This window comes from Cyanistes caeruleus, chromosome 12 (assembly GCF_971803275.1).
Source record: "Cyanistes caeruleus chromosome 12, bCyaCae1.hap1.1, whole genome shotgun sequence".
Lineage (NCBI taxonomy): Eukaryota > Metazoa > Chordata > Aves > Passeriformes > Paridae > Cyanistes > Cyanistes caeruleus.
In genome coordinates, this window is record NC_141712.1 from 16,746,448 (window position 1) to 16,762,317 (window position 15,870).

Here is a 15,870-nt window from a genome sequence, read left to right on the forward strand (position 1 = left end):
TTGTAATTTGACCTCAATTCTAGCCAGAAGACAAACCTCATTTCTGTAGCGTAACACAGATCATGAACCTTTATTTTATCATTGTGTCCACACTAATTCCTCCATTCTCCCATTTCCATGGCAAATAATAATCCTACTCTCCTTATAATGCTTGGAGGAGAAAGGTTAGGCTCTATTTCTGGGAGCAAAATTATAAATACTAACTATAGTTACTCTTTGCTCTCACTGTTGAAAGATTTTAGCTCAATGGGAGGTTTGAGAGACAGGGAATAAACACAATAAAGCTACAAAGTAGCCAAAAACTAAATTAATCAAACAAAAAATCCTTAGGTTTTTAGTCCTATAGTGTCTCACAGCTGCCCCCAAAATTTCCATTTTAAAAGATTTAATGATTTTGTGAGCACCTAAAGGATGAGGGATGTCTACAAAGAGGGCCAGGACTGTGCCCAGCACTCGCTGGGAGCTTTTTTGCCTCAAGAAAACTGGAACATGCCTGACCCTTGCAGACAGCAGCAACAGGCCCAGTGAGCAACTTCCTTTATTATTTTGCTGGTTTTTTTGTCCGTGCTGCCTGGAGGGCTGAGCCAGCTTTGTAGGAGCATTAGTTTGGCTCCCTGGGCTGCCCAGCCCAATTACTCAGCAAAAACCAGTGGGCTGATGGCTCATCAGGAAATGGGAACTCAGGGGCCACCAGCCCTGTCAGTGAAACTGCATCATTTATACCTGTGTACATGTCTGTCTGTCTGTCCCACCACCTGGCACAGGGCTACAGGATTTATACAGTGGCTTCTCTCTAGCTCAGCAAGAAAAATGTCAAATTTGCCATATTTTCAGGCTTGTGCAATTAGTTGCCAAGTTGAGTGTGCAGATGAACATTTGTTCACGTATTTACCAACTCTTGAATGAATTTTCAGTAATGATCTCTACAGCTGTGGACATAATTTGTGTAGTCATAGACCATGGATATTGGCAATCAAATGTGAGTGCCCACAAATCTGGGAAAGATCTAACATGGGATCAAGGCATACCTTCTGGGACTCTGTTCTAACTAGGCACTCAATCCAGTGAATTTGTTGAGATTCTTGGTAGCCACAGTAGCAGAAGGCAAGCAGACTAGACAGATGATACAAATGTACCTCTAGTTTCAGAAAATCTTGCAAATTACCCTGGTTTGTGGCTTATATGGACACTGAAAAATTCTCACTCTTCTTAGACATCATTTGGGACAGTGCTGAGTTTAACCATAAATGCTGCTTCCGAAGAACTTAGTAACTTTTATCATTTCCAATAAGAAACTTTTCTGCACTGCGAAAATGCATGTGATTTCAGCTTTGTCATAAATCAGAATGTAAAACTTCTAGCCAGGTTTTGTTAAAAAGTGGAAAGAGCACTCACCAGCATGGTGGTGCCAGGAATGCAGGGGCTGGCACAGCCCTGCTCCTACAGGAACAAGGTGACCCTGTGACCCTCTGGATTGCACTGTCCTGTACACAGAGGGCAATTAAATCAGTGAGATGGTAGGTGGGATACAAGTGAGCCTCAGACTCCTTCCAGATACCAGGGACTCTTTATTTCCTCACCTTTTTCCCGTGGACAGCTGCAGGGGTTTCTGCCAGGCTGACACACAGCAGAGCACGGGGCCCAGGGATATTTGTAGATTAGTCCTGTAGAGTGCCATTACCGGGTTTTTCAAATCTGTGACCACACACCCGTACCTTGCCAATTGTATCTCTTCATATTTGGATTATTTAGATGCAAATCCACTGCACATTGCGAATTCCCCCTCTCTCAGAACGCAATCGATTTTAAAAGCATGCAAGCAAAAGCCTGAGTGCTCAGAGTCTTTGCAAGTGTCCATGACATGAAAGACTTTAAGTGACTCTAAGCTATTTTCCTTGCTGTCAAGCTGCCAGACGATTTTCTTGCCATTAGCACATGCCTATACAGGCCAAACTAATGCTTGCCTTTTTGGGCATATGTGAGGAAATAAATGTAATTACAAGCAAGATGTAATCACAATTGCTTTACTATTAAAGCTGCCGTGTGCTCTCATGGTTTAGTTAACAATACATGTAGAAAAGCAGAATTGCTTGATGTTCTCAGAAAAAGGGAAAAGAAGGGGGAAAAAGATAAATATGGCCTCTTTCATTTATATCTGTGAAAACACAACATTTAAATGCAGAATTTGACTTTCCAAATATCACACCAAAAACCTTTTAACAAAAACAGCAGGGAGAGAAAGCTCTTTAAACCATGATATTCCATGAAGGATTATGAAAATAGAGGTCATTGCAAGAAAGAGAATTGCAAATACAACTTGAAAAGCTTCTCACATTTGTAAATACATCGAGGAGAATTTATTCCTCTCTGGTTTTGCTACCAAAGGATATTTACAGGTTCCCAGGGAAAAAGGAAGAAAAAAAAATGACATCAAATTTGATATACTCTGTGTGGTGCAACATGCTGATGTGTAGTAGTAACACTCAACTGAGCTTCAAAGGAAATGAGTTTTCTAGGCTGGAGTTACACATTACAGGCCTGATCCTGACAACACACTGAGCATTTCCTGAGAGCTTTCGTGTGCCCTCAGCTCTCACTGAAGTCAGAGACAGCTTTTGATTTCTTTTGGTGCTGGATTATGATCAGAAGTAATGAGACAAAAACATAGCATGCTTCAAAGCAAGAGCTGGAGCTCATCTTCTTACTGAGTCCATCACACCGAGTTCCCTGCTCTTCGTTAGGGCTCCGGAGCGATGAAATAATAACAATTAGGATCCTAAAAACCAAGTGAATCTTGGTTTGTCTATTCAGGCAGCCCCAGACTCACACAGTGGCATCCCTTACATACCCAGCACAAGAACAGAAGGCATTTGGGACACGTGCATAGGTGCTTTGGCACACTGCTGACACACAAGTGGCTGAACCCATTCCCAAGCTTTGACTGACAGCTCTGATTAGCAGGTTCCAGTACCCTGGATCAGCCAGGTCTGTTTTTCAGCAAACCTCAAGTACCAACAGTCTTAAAATTACATCTCTTTAACGCACAGGCTATCCTATTTCCAAGCAACTAAGCCCACTGCCATGTGTGGAGGACGTGCAGGCAGCCCCTTCAGACACGAGCCACGGGAGGTGCTAATTTGTGACAGACGCAGCCAGCAGGTCGTGTTCTGCATCCACTGCTGGTGAATGTTTCCCACAAACTTCAGAAGTTCAGTTCAGGTGGTATGTGCACTCTCAGATGACCAAGGCATACAAGCTCCTGAGCTTATCTGAAATTTCAGATATTTCTAAACTTGCACCATGAACATAAACTGGAATGGTGTGACGTCTACCAGAGCCAGCCTGCCCTGCACAAACTTTTTGTGGCTCCAAATACTGGAGAAGGTCTCTGTGAAGTCTGTGACACAGTACAGCTGATAATTATCCCCACTGAAACCAGTTCAAACCCTGATCATCTGTGCAAAGGGCCACATCCAGGTCTGTCTTTGCTGCCCCAGCCACAGAGTTTTGCTTGAATTTGGCAGGTATTTTACAACTGCAAGGTGAAACTGAGGACTGAAATCAACAGCGAAGCTCTCACAAGTTTTAGCAGAACAAGGATTTCACATTATGATTTTCTTCTGTAGGAAAAAAAACCAAGGGGGGATAGAGCTCAACTTTTCACTGCCCAAACATCTGATACCAATAATACTTCTTTTACTCTGTCCAAAACTATATTTAAATTGCATTTCTGGCGGGTTTTGAGATGTGTGATATAGATCTCCTGCTATCACATCAGATGTAGTTTCCTTCAGAACTGTTGAACCAGATGTAAAATGTGAGAGATGTAAAAAGTAAAATAAAAACCCTGCTCAGAGTAAAGTGTTTCTGACATGTGGCTATTATATATGGGGTTTTAGATGTATATCTCCACTCCAGCCATTTAAGAAGGTACACAGTACTGTAACTCTATTGGAGCTGATTAGTGCCAGCTACTTGTGATCAGTAGGAATTTAAAAACCAAGGGCTGCCAAACACTAACAATTTATAAACTGTATGCCAGCAATGTGCTGCAACCGAATATTCTGTAGTGCACTTAATTTCAAAGTAGAGCCATATTTAGAACGCTGGGGGAGGGGGGCAGAGGGGGGCAGAGAGAAGCTAATATATCATGCCAGTATTTGATTTTCAGCACTTAGAACTATACATGTTCTGTTTCTTACTGACAAAGAGAACCAGAGGCACAGAGTGAAAGGAATTCTTGTGAGATTGTCAAGCGGTTGCACAGACAACAGGTATAGTTGTAAAGTAATTCTCCCCTTTTCAAGCATAAAATTGTCTCTTACAAATCTCAGTAGCAAACGTGTGTAGGTAAAGATTTGAGTTACAAATGAAGAGCAGTGAGGGAGCACTTTGGCAGCAAAGGTGAGTCAAAGCACGGGCGACACCAGGGAAGAGACAGCTGCACTCCCAGCACATTAACATCCTGATTGTACCCCACTCCCCACAGACCCAATGATCACTTGCATGACATTCAACACTATCTGAGGAGCAAAGGAATTTAACCAACTGTCTGCTCTTAAGAGAGAAGGGCAATGATTCTCCTGTCACTACTTTTATCTCTTCGCGACCCCTTTGGAGTTCAAGGAAATCACTCCTGATTTATCGTACTGAGAGGAGTATTAGTCTGAACCTATTTCATCACAAGACCACAAGCACTCCAAAAAGCAGGGCTTCCTGTCTCCCAGGGACTTGAATTTGTCCCTCCCTGGTGACTGTGTGTCTATTAACACCCCAAAGACACTGTGCTGCATAGTGCCTTCAGTTACATATACCATGGACCACTCTAAAAATCAGTGTAACCGTGTCTGTCGTGTGACCAAACCAAGAGAAAAACAAGTGCAGAGAAAAAGTCATAAAGCCAGTGCATCCAATCATCAGCAATCAAAAAAACCTTCTGAGAAAAAATAATTCAATGAGACAAAAATTCATGCTGATCCCAAAAGAAAGACGGCTTTGTCATCTGCAGCTCAGCAACACAGAGATGGACCCTACAAATAAATGAGCACAGAGGTTAACCTGCTGTAAAGCTAAGAAGGCTTCTTCTATCATTCTTGTCCATGGATGACACACAAGGGATAATTTTATTTTTGTGTTTTTTACTTAGAACAAAAGACACCCACAGCTTAGAAATCCAAAAAGCCTCACAGAATGGAACTGAGAAATATAGCTAAATAAAATTCACCCATACTCCTTGTAGTTAGTTTCTATCTACCCAGCATTTTCTGTAAGCACCTAAATCACCTTAAGTAAACACAATATGCTGAAACTCTATCCTTAGCCAAGTTTCTTCACTTTTAGGAGTTCAAGAAAGCTAAAACATAAATAAGAACTTTGGCACCCTGACTCCCTGATGCAAGACAAGGGGCACAGAAACCAAGCAAAGAGCCACAGCATGACTGAAGAACAAGGAATGTGATAATTCTCATCCTTGCTGGCTTCTAGCTAGTGCTGCTTGGGTATTTTAATATCATTGTAATTTGTAATTGCTCCAATTGATGACATCCCAGTTAATGGAGCTGTACAAATTTACAGGGCTCAATGCTCAAAGGCATGCCTGTAGGATGGAGCGTGGGGATTTGGGCAAGGGCAGTAAAACAGCCTCTTTGCTTCATTCAGGCATAAATTGGGCCATTGTGATAAAGGTCTGAGAATGCCCAGGGAATGATTTTTATAGTGCCAACAGTCAGGAATCTTTCACACTGCCACTGGCAGGGCAATTTCAAACTCTCTCCACTTATATGGCACACAGAATCACAGAACAGGCTGAGCTGGGAGGAACCCACAAGGATCAGTTCCAACTCCTGGCCCTGCACAGGACACCCCAGGAATCCCACATGTGCCTGAGAGATTGTCCAAACACCTTTTGAGCTCTTTGAGGCTTGGGACTGTGAGCACTGCCCTGGGGAGTGCTCCAGTGCCCAACCATCCTAACAGGGGAACACCCTGATATTCCCACACAGCTAACATGGGAATCCCTGAGAACATCCTTGGAGCATTTCAGCCCAAAGCATTTCAGCCCAGCCAGCTGAGGGGCAGCATGCTGAGAGCCCAGCAGTCCCCCTGGCTCTGAATTCAGAGCCAGGAGTGTTGCACATTCCTTGGGGACAGGCGTCATCCTTTGGGCGCAGGAAGAGTCGCGATACACCCTGGTTTACCCAAAGGGCCTGAGCAGAAGTTGTGGAGTTAGATGCTTGTGATGACAAATATTGAGGTTTCTCAATAGGTATTTTAATTTGGGACCTGAATTGCCACACCCTGTTCCTGCAAACACGATGTGAGATATGGCAAACATTTGGAAACATGTGGAAATCCAGATGTTCCCATGTAGTACTGGAAAAGATCAGTACAGACTATGTTCAATAGGTGCCAGTTATGATCTTACACATATTTTTAGAGAAATGCTGCAATTCTTTAAAAAAAAGAGAAACCTTAATGGTAAGTGACATTTTAGTTCAGTCACAATTACAGTCAACCAGACTTACTCTCCACATTAGTAGCAGGATATGATCTTTAAGTTCATACAGGGTTAAGTTTGTCATCCTCAGAGATTTCTTAATGACCCTAGTTATCTAAACCCCAACTCAGAATGGTGGCTGTGGATTATGTTTTCAATGCACATCCTCAGACATATTAGAACACCAAGTGAACCTGACAGGGAGAAGAATATTTCCTTTCTCCTCTGAAATGCCCCAGGAGGGTTTTCTGCAGGTGACCTCTTCAGACCTTGGCTCTACATTAGAGTTATTGTCCTGAGAGAAGATTCAGTTAAAACACACAATTCATTTCATATAGTGCTCTTGAGTTTATTCCTGGTGGCAGCTAACTTGTAAAATTTTATTATGGATTCTTCTTTGGTTTGCTTGATGGAAAACAATTATTCTATCATCAAATCTAAATTATAAACCTTGCTAGACTACACAATTTTCTTTCCATTACTATTTTCAGATAAAATGTTAACTTCTGTTTAGAAAGAAGTTCCAAAACATCCTTCCTAACATATTATCGATATATTAATTCACACTTCTAAATGGCTGGGTTCAAGCAGGTCTGTTATGCTAAAACAAGACTTATGACTTCTGAATACAAGGTGTTATCCTAAAATAGTAATAATAATAATAATAATAATAATAATAATAATAATAATGATGATGATGATGTAGCAGTGTGCTGGTGTCTCTTACAAGAGCAGAGCTGGCTGTTGTAGGAAAATACACAAATGCTTGGTACGAGTCCACCTGTGCCTGAAACTGCCTACACTGTCACCAGACAGAGACATGGAGCAGCAGAGTCCCACCCTGGGAAGTGCAGCTGCAGCACAGGAAAATATGCAGCTCCTGCCCAAATAACCAGGCTGTCTGTGAGAGGCAGCTGTGTCCCCAGAGCCCTGCTCAGCCCCAGCAGCAGCAGCAGGGACCTGCTGGAGCAGCAGTGCCCTGCTTTTCCAGCTCTGCTCTCTGGCCAGGCTGCTTCCAGCACCTCTGCTCCTCAGTACCCAGGGCAGGTGTACCCCAAGCAGCTCAGAGGGTTTGAGAAGGGCTTTGCTGCCACCTAGAACCGAGACTACTAAATCCCAGCTGAGAAGAGAAGCTCTAAGCCCGTTCAGGTGTGGGGCTCTCAGTCAGTGGAATTTTCTCCACAGCAGGCCTGGCATTTACTTGGGGGGAAATGTCAATGACAGCAGGGCTAAGCCCATGCAATTTATTTACAAGCATGTTTTGAGATGATGGTGGAGTGTAACTGACCTTGAAATACATTCCTCTATGAGGACTTTGGCAGGGAGCTATTTTTACGCTACAATAAAATTTCCAGTGCTGTGACCCCACCCTGGTTTCGTGCCATGGCTCAGAGTGACAACCCCCAGCCGAGGCAAGAAGCTAAAGCCACCCTCTCTCTTGCCTCAGCCTGTGAGTTCTCTAAGAAAGAGAAGTAAAAGTGGATAATGAACATATCTGAAACCTCTTAAAACTTAAACCAGGATTAGAGAAAAGAACCCACCCATCTACAAACTGCAGCAGGTGCACTCACTTCTAACTATTGCTTCAAAAATGGAAACGTTTTTCTTAGATGGGCATATTTTCTGGAAAAATAGAACACTTCAGACATTATGTGCCCTCTTCTTTTTTATACAGACAACATGCACTGGAAGTCTGATACACATTCAAAACCAATGAAAAATTCTCACTGATTTTAGATCTTTACTCCTCAAAATGTTTGTATCAGTCCTCTGAAATTCCCAGGCAACAGTCATTTAAATTGAGGTTTACCTCTTATCCCACAGATTCGCTCTTCCTAAGTTACTGTTTCTAGTAGAACTTTCTCTTGCAAAACAAGAGAAGAATTCAGACACTTATAGAGCCATTATTCGTATATTTGTTATATACCCAGTGAAAAATCCAGGCCACTGAAAACATTATGCAGCTTCTTCAGTGCACTGTGCAGTCAGATTGCTCTGATAAGATGGCAGATGCAACTTAGGAAATTAAAGTAAAGCCTGTGTGGATTTGTATTTTGAATCTGGTTGAAAGCACAATGAACATTTAATGCAGCTTTGTACAAAGCCCATTCCCAGGGATGAATCTTGTATTGTAGCAATGATCATGGTGGGGTCAAAGTCTGTTGAAAAAGCCCAGGTGCCCAAGGAGAAAATGCTCAGAAGGTGATTTTATTTAAGGCTTATTACAATGTTCTAGGAAACCATTCATTGGGGGTTTTTTCATGCTTGCATATACACTTGAACATCAATTTGGAGGCATGTAGAATTATATGATTCCATGGAAATTAACATGGTAATGAATATTAGCATGACAATTAATAATACACTTAAATGTGTGTCATGCAGCTGAGTGAGCCAAGAATGAACCAAATGTGTTGTACCAACTAACCCCCCACTGTTACAAGACAGAAACGAACAGCATTTTGTAATTATACACAGTGACATATTTTCTCATATCTACTGCCAAAAAAAATATCACTTTTGGGAATTAAAAGAGAGAGCAGCAAATAGAAACAGCTATGTCATCAGTAATTGCAAACATGTTTTCAGCTCCAGCTTCTGATAACCATCCAAAGGCGTTCTTTTAATTGGTAAAATTGACAACTGTCCAAAAATAGAGGAATCCTTAAGGGCCATGTTCACTCCTAACAAGTCAGATAACGAAATCAGAGTACCTAGAAAGTTTTGCAATGAGATGGGAATTAGCAAATAAGCACTACAACCGAAAAATAAACAGTGCTGCTGCTAAAGGGGCTTTTTAGATATTACAAGGCTCCACTGACTTTGTCCCATGGGGTCTGATCAAGTTGTCCATAAGAGATGGACAACAGATTGAGTCACTATATTTAAAATATAACCACCTCTCTCAGGAGCACTAAGAGGATTGCTTAAGACAAGTCTTCTTAACACTGCCACTCTCTAGCATGTGATAAAACAAGCTGATGAAATCCAAAACAACTTTAGAGCTGACAGAGGACTTGTTTTCAGAGCTTTACAACTAAAAGATGCTTTTGTAGGGCATTATACTTAGACACAGGTGAGATCTCAGCCCCAAGATGTTCCTCAGTGGGAGTGGGAGAAGCTGATGATCCCCCACCCCACTCACAGGTAAGGTGGCTCATGTGAACGAGGTCTATAAAACATCCAAAGGCAGGCAGAGGGAGACTCTGCCAGGTCTCCTCTGCAGCCAAAAAGACATTTCATCAGCGTGATCATGTTTGAACATTAATCCTTACTTAACAAGGATTATTGCTTGATAACATCACAGGCAAGCAGGAAAGTAAGGTCCCTACTCTGAAGTTTCTTATCTAAAGAAATTTTGTCTTTCAAGTATCACACTGTACCCTTCGTTAAACAACGAAGCCAGAAGCCCACAGACTCTGCTCCTCATCGACTGAACAGGAATTAGGACACTGAAACCATCTAATATTGGGTGTCTAGGGAATTCAGAATACCAAAATATCTGCAGGTCCTAGATGGCATAAAAGTAATGATAAAAAGCTTCAATGGTAACGCCCTAGTGCTGGTCATCTCCAGATGGAACTGACCAGGAGAGTTCTCAGCAAGAGAAATGTCTTTTTATTCACCTGGCTGAACAAACATGTACTAATAGAGTTCTCTGTCCTCTCCTCACACAGCTCTATTCCATACACCCCATATCAATATTTTGCCATTTGCTACTAAAGGTTGCGGGAGAAATTGCAAATTCCCTTGAAATCAGCATTTCTCCCCTCCCTATGATTAGCTGTCTTCTGTCTATTTGCAGTGTTTAGGTGACCAAAAATACTGTATTCAAAGAATAATTAATAAAACTTGTAGGGGCCCAAGAGTTCTCTAAGATATATCTTTGTGTAAACTATGTATAAAAATGTATTTGGACAGTAGTTGAAAATGTTTAATTTTTCCCAAACACCACAGCTCTTTTCTAACAGCATCGCTTGATGGCATAATGTGCATTAAAAGATGTTTCAACAGACTGTTTTCTGTACAGTTATTTACTGAATGGAATGCACCAAGCCTTCAAAGCCTCTGTGGGCTATGTGTGAACTAAGCAAGCATCCACCCATTGTTTTAAAAACATGTCATTTGCAGATGTTTGATCGATCTGTAGAGCACACTGCAACCAGACATTGCACTTCAGAAAAAAAACAAGACTTGACTATTACCTGAGGGGAGTTATCTTGATACCTCTACGTCCACAGGGGACAATTTTGCTTCCAGAATCCAGTGTGAATCCAAACCATGCCCATTAACCAGTGGTCTTATGCTGTTTTTCTCCTCTTGGCAAGTAGCAGGATAATTCAAATCTTTCTGAAACACACAAGAAGTTACAGAGGAGGCAGAGCCCACTGTTAGTAAGATTTCTGCTAATTCATGTTATTTTAATGTAGGAACAGGCATTTAGCAATGTTTATTTGTTTCTCTCTAGTTCAGCTGCCTTTTTCATGTAAAACTTGGACTGAAATCTCCTTTCTCAAGATTTACAACATGCTCAGTTCAATACAGGTGGTCAAAGGAAGGATCTGACGAGTAACACACCACAGGATTTTCCAGCCTGAATTATTCTGTTTCCCACTGAGTAGGTTAGTCACAAAAATCTGCTTTCTATTTCAGTGCTGTCACTACCCTTTTGATGGTATCCTGGTCATCACTGAGCAGCACTCAGTTTTCTCCTCCTGCAAAGTCTTTCACAATTTGTTTTGAGATATAAAGGTGCAAAGAGTTCTCTAACAACTGAAAATGGTTGTGATTGGTTTTGGTGCTGGTCCTGTTGCCAAGCAAACTTTCTTTAAATGCTCAAGCTACTCCTCTGCCCTGTGCAGAAACTACTCCAATACAATCCCAGATACTATTGCATCACCAACAAAACTGGAAAATATTCAAAGCACTTAAGAGATTTGCAGAGACAGACTTAAGAGTGTACAGTGCATCAGACAATTTACCACAGGCCTATCTATATATCACAGATATCAAATTCAGTTTTAAATGCAAGGGGAAAAATGAGAGATATGAAATCCATATACTGTAATTAAATGGAAAACACATGCAAACTATAGCAAAAAATAATAGAAACATGAATCGTGTATGTTGCATCTGTCTGTTATTACAGTAGGAGTGGCAATGATTAGTAGAAATAGGGTTGCAAAATAATTTCTTATATATTATCACTTCCTGTGCCCACGGGGTAAATGTGATAAAGACATCTCAGCCCTAGGCAAGGGCAAAGGCAGAAAGCAGAGATCTTTCTGCTGGGAAAGAAGAGCACTCTGTTGCACAGGAGCCAAAGGAGGTGCCAACATCTCATCCTTTGAAGGTACCAGCAACCAGCTGGCACAGCTCTTGGAGAGAAAGATACACATCCAGGGACCTGCTGCCTAGATATCCCAGTCAAGGAGAATCTGCTCCAGTCACCCTGCACAGGGGAGAGATGCTAAGGATGTTCTAGAAGCTCCAAAATGTTGATTTTTGTGGACAGTATCATGTAAATTCAATGGTGCATAAATGTGAACTTTTACATATTCACTTAGACTGGGAATTTGCAATTGTGCACACACACGAATGGCCACGCTCCCAGGGAGAACATTCCCACGCTCAGTGTTATTCACGAGCCTTGTGCCATCCCTTTTCACATATGAAATGTAAACCAGCTCCATCCATGCACAGATATGGGTGTCTCCCAGGGTCCTGCCCCACACAGGACTGAAGAGGCAGCAGCCAGGCATTGGTGCATAATGCTGATGGACTGTGCTTTTCTCTAGAGTGTAACCCTGAGCTCTTCCAGAAGCAGAACTTTAACACATTGCCTAAGAACACGAGATAACACCCTGGCAAGCTTGAGCTGGCAATCTGGGTGGAGGATCTCCCCTCTCCACCCAAGCCTGACTCACTGCAGCTCCCTGCAGCTGAAATAGGAAGGGGCAAGGTCTTTGATGGTGGTTGAAGCAGGCAATGAGTTTGGCTGCCTTTTGACCCCAGCAGGGACATAGGAAGTTTGCAGCAGTCAAGTCCCACATTACTTCTTCTGTCCACCAGAAACCAGGGTGGGCTTCAGAAGATTTGAGTGGTGCTTTCTGTGCAGCTGCACTGACTCCCAAAAATGCAAGGGAGTAGAAGCTAAACCAGATTAAAACTTCTCTGCTCTCTCCTGTTCCCAGGAGCTGCATCACTCAGGTACATCACTGCAATGCACATGTGCCCAGCACTTACATCCACACTGCTTCGAGCCCTGCTGCATTGACAGAACCAACATAAAAGCTCCTGGATTCTTTATACGCTGTGCTGGCCTTGGAAAAGGTGGAGGGAGGTGGGTATTTTTTTGCAAATAGGATTTTTCATAAGCGACAGAGTCACTTTTTGCTATTACAAATACAAGAGCAATAATATATACAGGCCTGAGCAATAATGGAGGTTCTGGCAGATATTTTTTCCTTGTCATAAGCATATTGGGCCTAAGGCAAGGTTTTCCTGTATTTAATAAAGAAAATGGAAAGGTAGGGAGAAAAATAAAATTAAAAAAACCCTGCATCGCCTCTCAAATTACACAAGCTGCTAAATATTTAGGGCATTCTTTCCCACAAACATTTCAAATGGATGAGAAAGAGGTTTGTCTTCCTGACAGTTCACATCCTCTTGTGGGCCAGACTCATTCCTCTGGAAGCTCACTGAAGTCAATGATACAGCAGCAGGGATGACAGATGAAGCTCATGATCTACATTTCTGTGGTACCTGTTCCATTCAGACAAATCAGCTCAGGATTAAGGTGCAAGTGAAGACACTAAAGTTTCAGGTTGAGGAGAGAACTAAAACAGCTTAAACAGTCTAAAATCTGCGGCAAACGTGTAATTCTGCCCTCAGTCTCTTGGCTACAAAGGAAGGGCTTGAACAATGCAAGAGTTACGTTATTTTTCAGTACTTGACTAGAGTAACACCTTCTCTGGATGTTTGGGGTTTTTTTCCCAGTTGTAGTGAATTTCCATCAGGTACTCTCATTGCATGGCTGGTTATCCTTCTTGTAAAGAGCAAATTGAGATGTGTTTACTGTTGATTACCAGCGGGTCAGCCTGCAAACAGCTTTGCAAATCATCAGTTTCAAAACAATCCAAACTCCCTTCAAAACACCAGCAAAACCCCATTGGCCTTTGAAACTGGAAATGGGAAACCTGGTTGCAATAACAGGTCTCAACTAATCTGAATTTATTACCAATTGAATTAGAAGTTCACCACAAGTCCAAATGAAAATCAGTAAGCAGTCATTAGATCAAGTAAAAATGAAAGTGAAGAAGACAAGAAGCAATAACTGTAATCATCCATCTAAAATTAACTTATCAGCTATGAAGCGAATAACTGCTATGTTAAAAGCTTTTTCACGTTAGGCCACTTGTTCTTCATAATAATCAAAATACAATGCTTTAATAAAAGAGTTTCATTTATATTCTGGTAGTCAAGCTAGCACTTAACTTGATTCTGGGCTGTTCTCAATTAAGAACTGTTTATGGTCTCCAAAATCCCTTCTTGGATGCTTCTGAGGTTCTGCACCAGAAAGAGGAGGGGAAAACTGGCAAATCATAATAGAGATGTGAGCTGTGTGCTGGCGAAAAAGAGCAACCAGCCCTATGGAATCTGGATTCTAAACTCTACCAAAGCCAAGCTGCAATGAAATGTAAAGCTTTGGCCAAATTCCTAAATTCTAGTATCATGATTTTCATTTACAGTGCTTATTTTGCAGCCCGTATTGATTTCACATTGGGCAAACTGCTATTTTTGTGACAAATTTTCCATTTGTGAGGTTTTCCTCTCCCATTTCCCAGCTCTGTCTCCCATACCGAGCTCCCCACGTCCTACCCTGTGTGAGCTTCACCCCCGAGGCACAGAGCTGCCCTCTGACAACCCCATCTCACCGACAGTGAGGATGAGCACGTCCCCAGCCACCCTGGGGTCCCACCCCCCAGATTTTTGGAGGCCACAGTGCTGCCTGACGCCGTGCTGAGGCACAGAACACACGTCTGATATCGCCCTCCCCACTGCTTCACAAAGGGGAAGCCATGAGCACATGATGGAGAGGCAGCCACTGCTCTTCCTCACTTCAAAAGACAATAGCCTGGCACTAGTAATCCTTCACACTTAGTAACAGCCAGCTTTATAAACAGTAATTAAAGATGCCTTCTGGTGCACCTGCAAAGGAAACATGATTTTCGTTCTCCACAAGGACCATATTTTCTTTAGTGACATCTGATTAAAGGAGCCAGCCTTAAGCACGAAAGGATTAATTTTCAGGGGAACAAGCAGCTACAGGTCACATTTTATGACCTTTTAACAATGTCTCCTAACAGGAGCTAAAAGTTAAAATCTGAGGTTTTTCAGCAGAAAGCCTCACAGTTTTTCATTTCAGAAACTTTCTACATACTGCTAATCAGTAATTTTGAGAGAGGAGCAGGATTCACACAGCAAAGATTGTGAAATCTGCTAAATCATTTTTACATACATATATAAAAAAAAATCCCTTGCTTATTCCCCTGACACTGCATGAAGTAAAACTGCCAGGGATGAATTAAAGCAGCATTTTGAGATTCACTGTATTGACTCTTCATTGGCTTGTGCTTCTCCTTTTATTTTTAATCTTCAAACTGGCCAAGGCTTTTACCACTCTCCATTTCTCCAAAAATTAAGCCCCCTCTGAGCACTGTCTGGAAGTGAAAACTGGTGAGTTACAGCCCTGCCCACTCAGAAAACCCAGGGCAACCTGGGTGAGCCCAGAGACGCCAAGTCATTGCTCTGTCTAATTACAAACCCGAGGCAGATTAACCTTTGATGACTAAATTAATCTTCTAAATAAAATGAATATGCATCAGCCTGCAAATTAGGATTAAATGCTTAGCAGAATCTTTATGTGATCAAGCAGGTTTTGTGGTGCAGATGTTAACCATTAACATAAAGCAATAAAATCATTCTTTTTTTCTTATAATAACACCTAACAATTCCAAAGCCACCTTTCATCTGAGAATCTCAAAGGGTTTCATAAACATAATTAATTAACCCTCTCAGCATCTGAGACAAGAGCATAATAATATCCCCATCCAAGAGCTGAAGAAAGAGAGGCACAGCAAAGTCCTGGATCGCGTGCCTCGGACTGTGCGTAATGGGGATGGAAAATGCTTTGAAGAGAAAGAAAAGACCGGGTTTGTGCTGCCTCCAGCCCTGCTCTCACGTAGACAGCAGGGTGGCTTCTCCACGAGGCTGAACTCCTGCCATGCACGCACATCCCTCTGCCAGAAATGCCCAGGGAGGCTCTGGACAGCCTTTGAGGTTGGCATCACCTCCAGCAGGCTCTGGGGCAC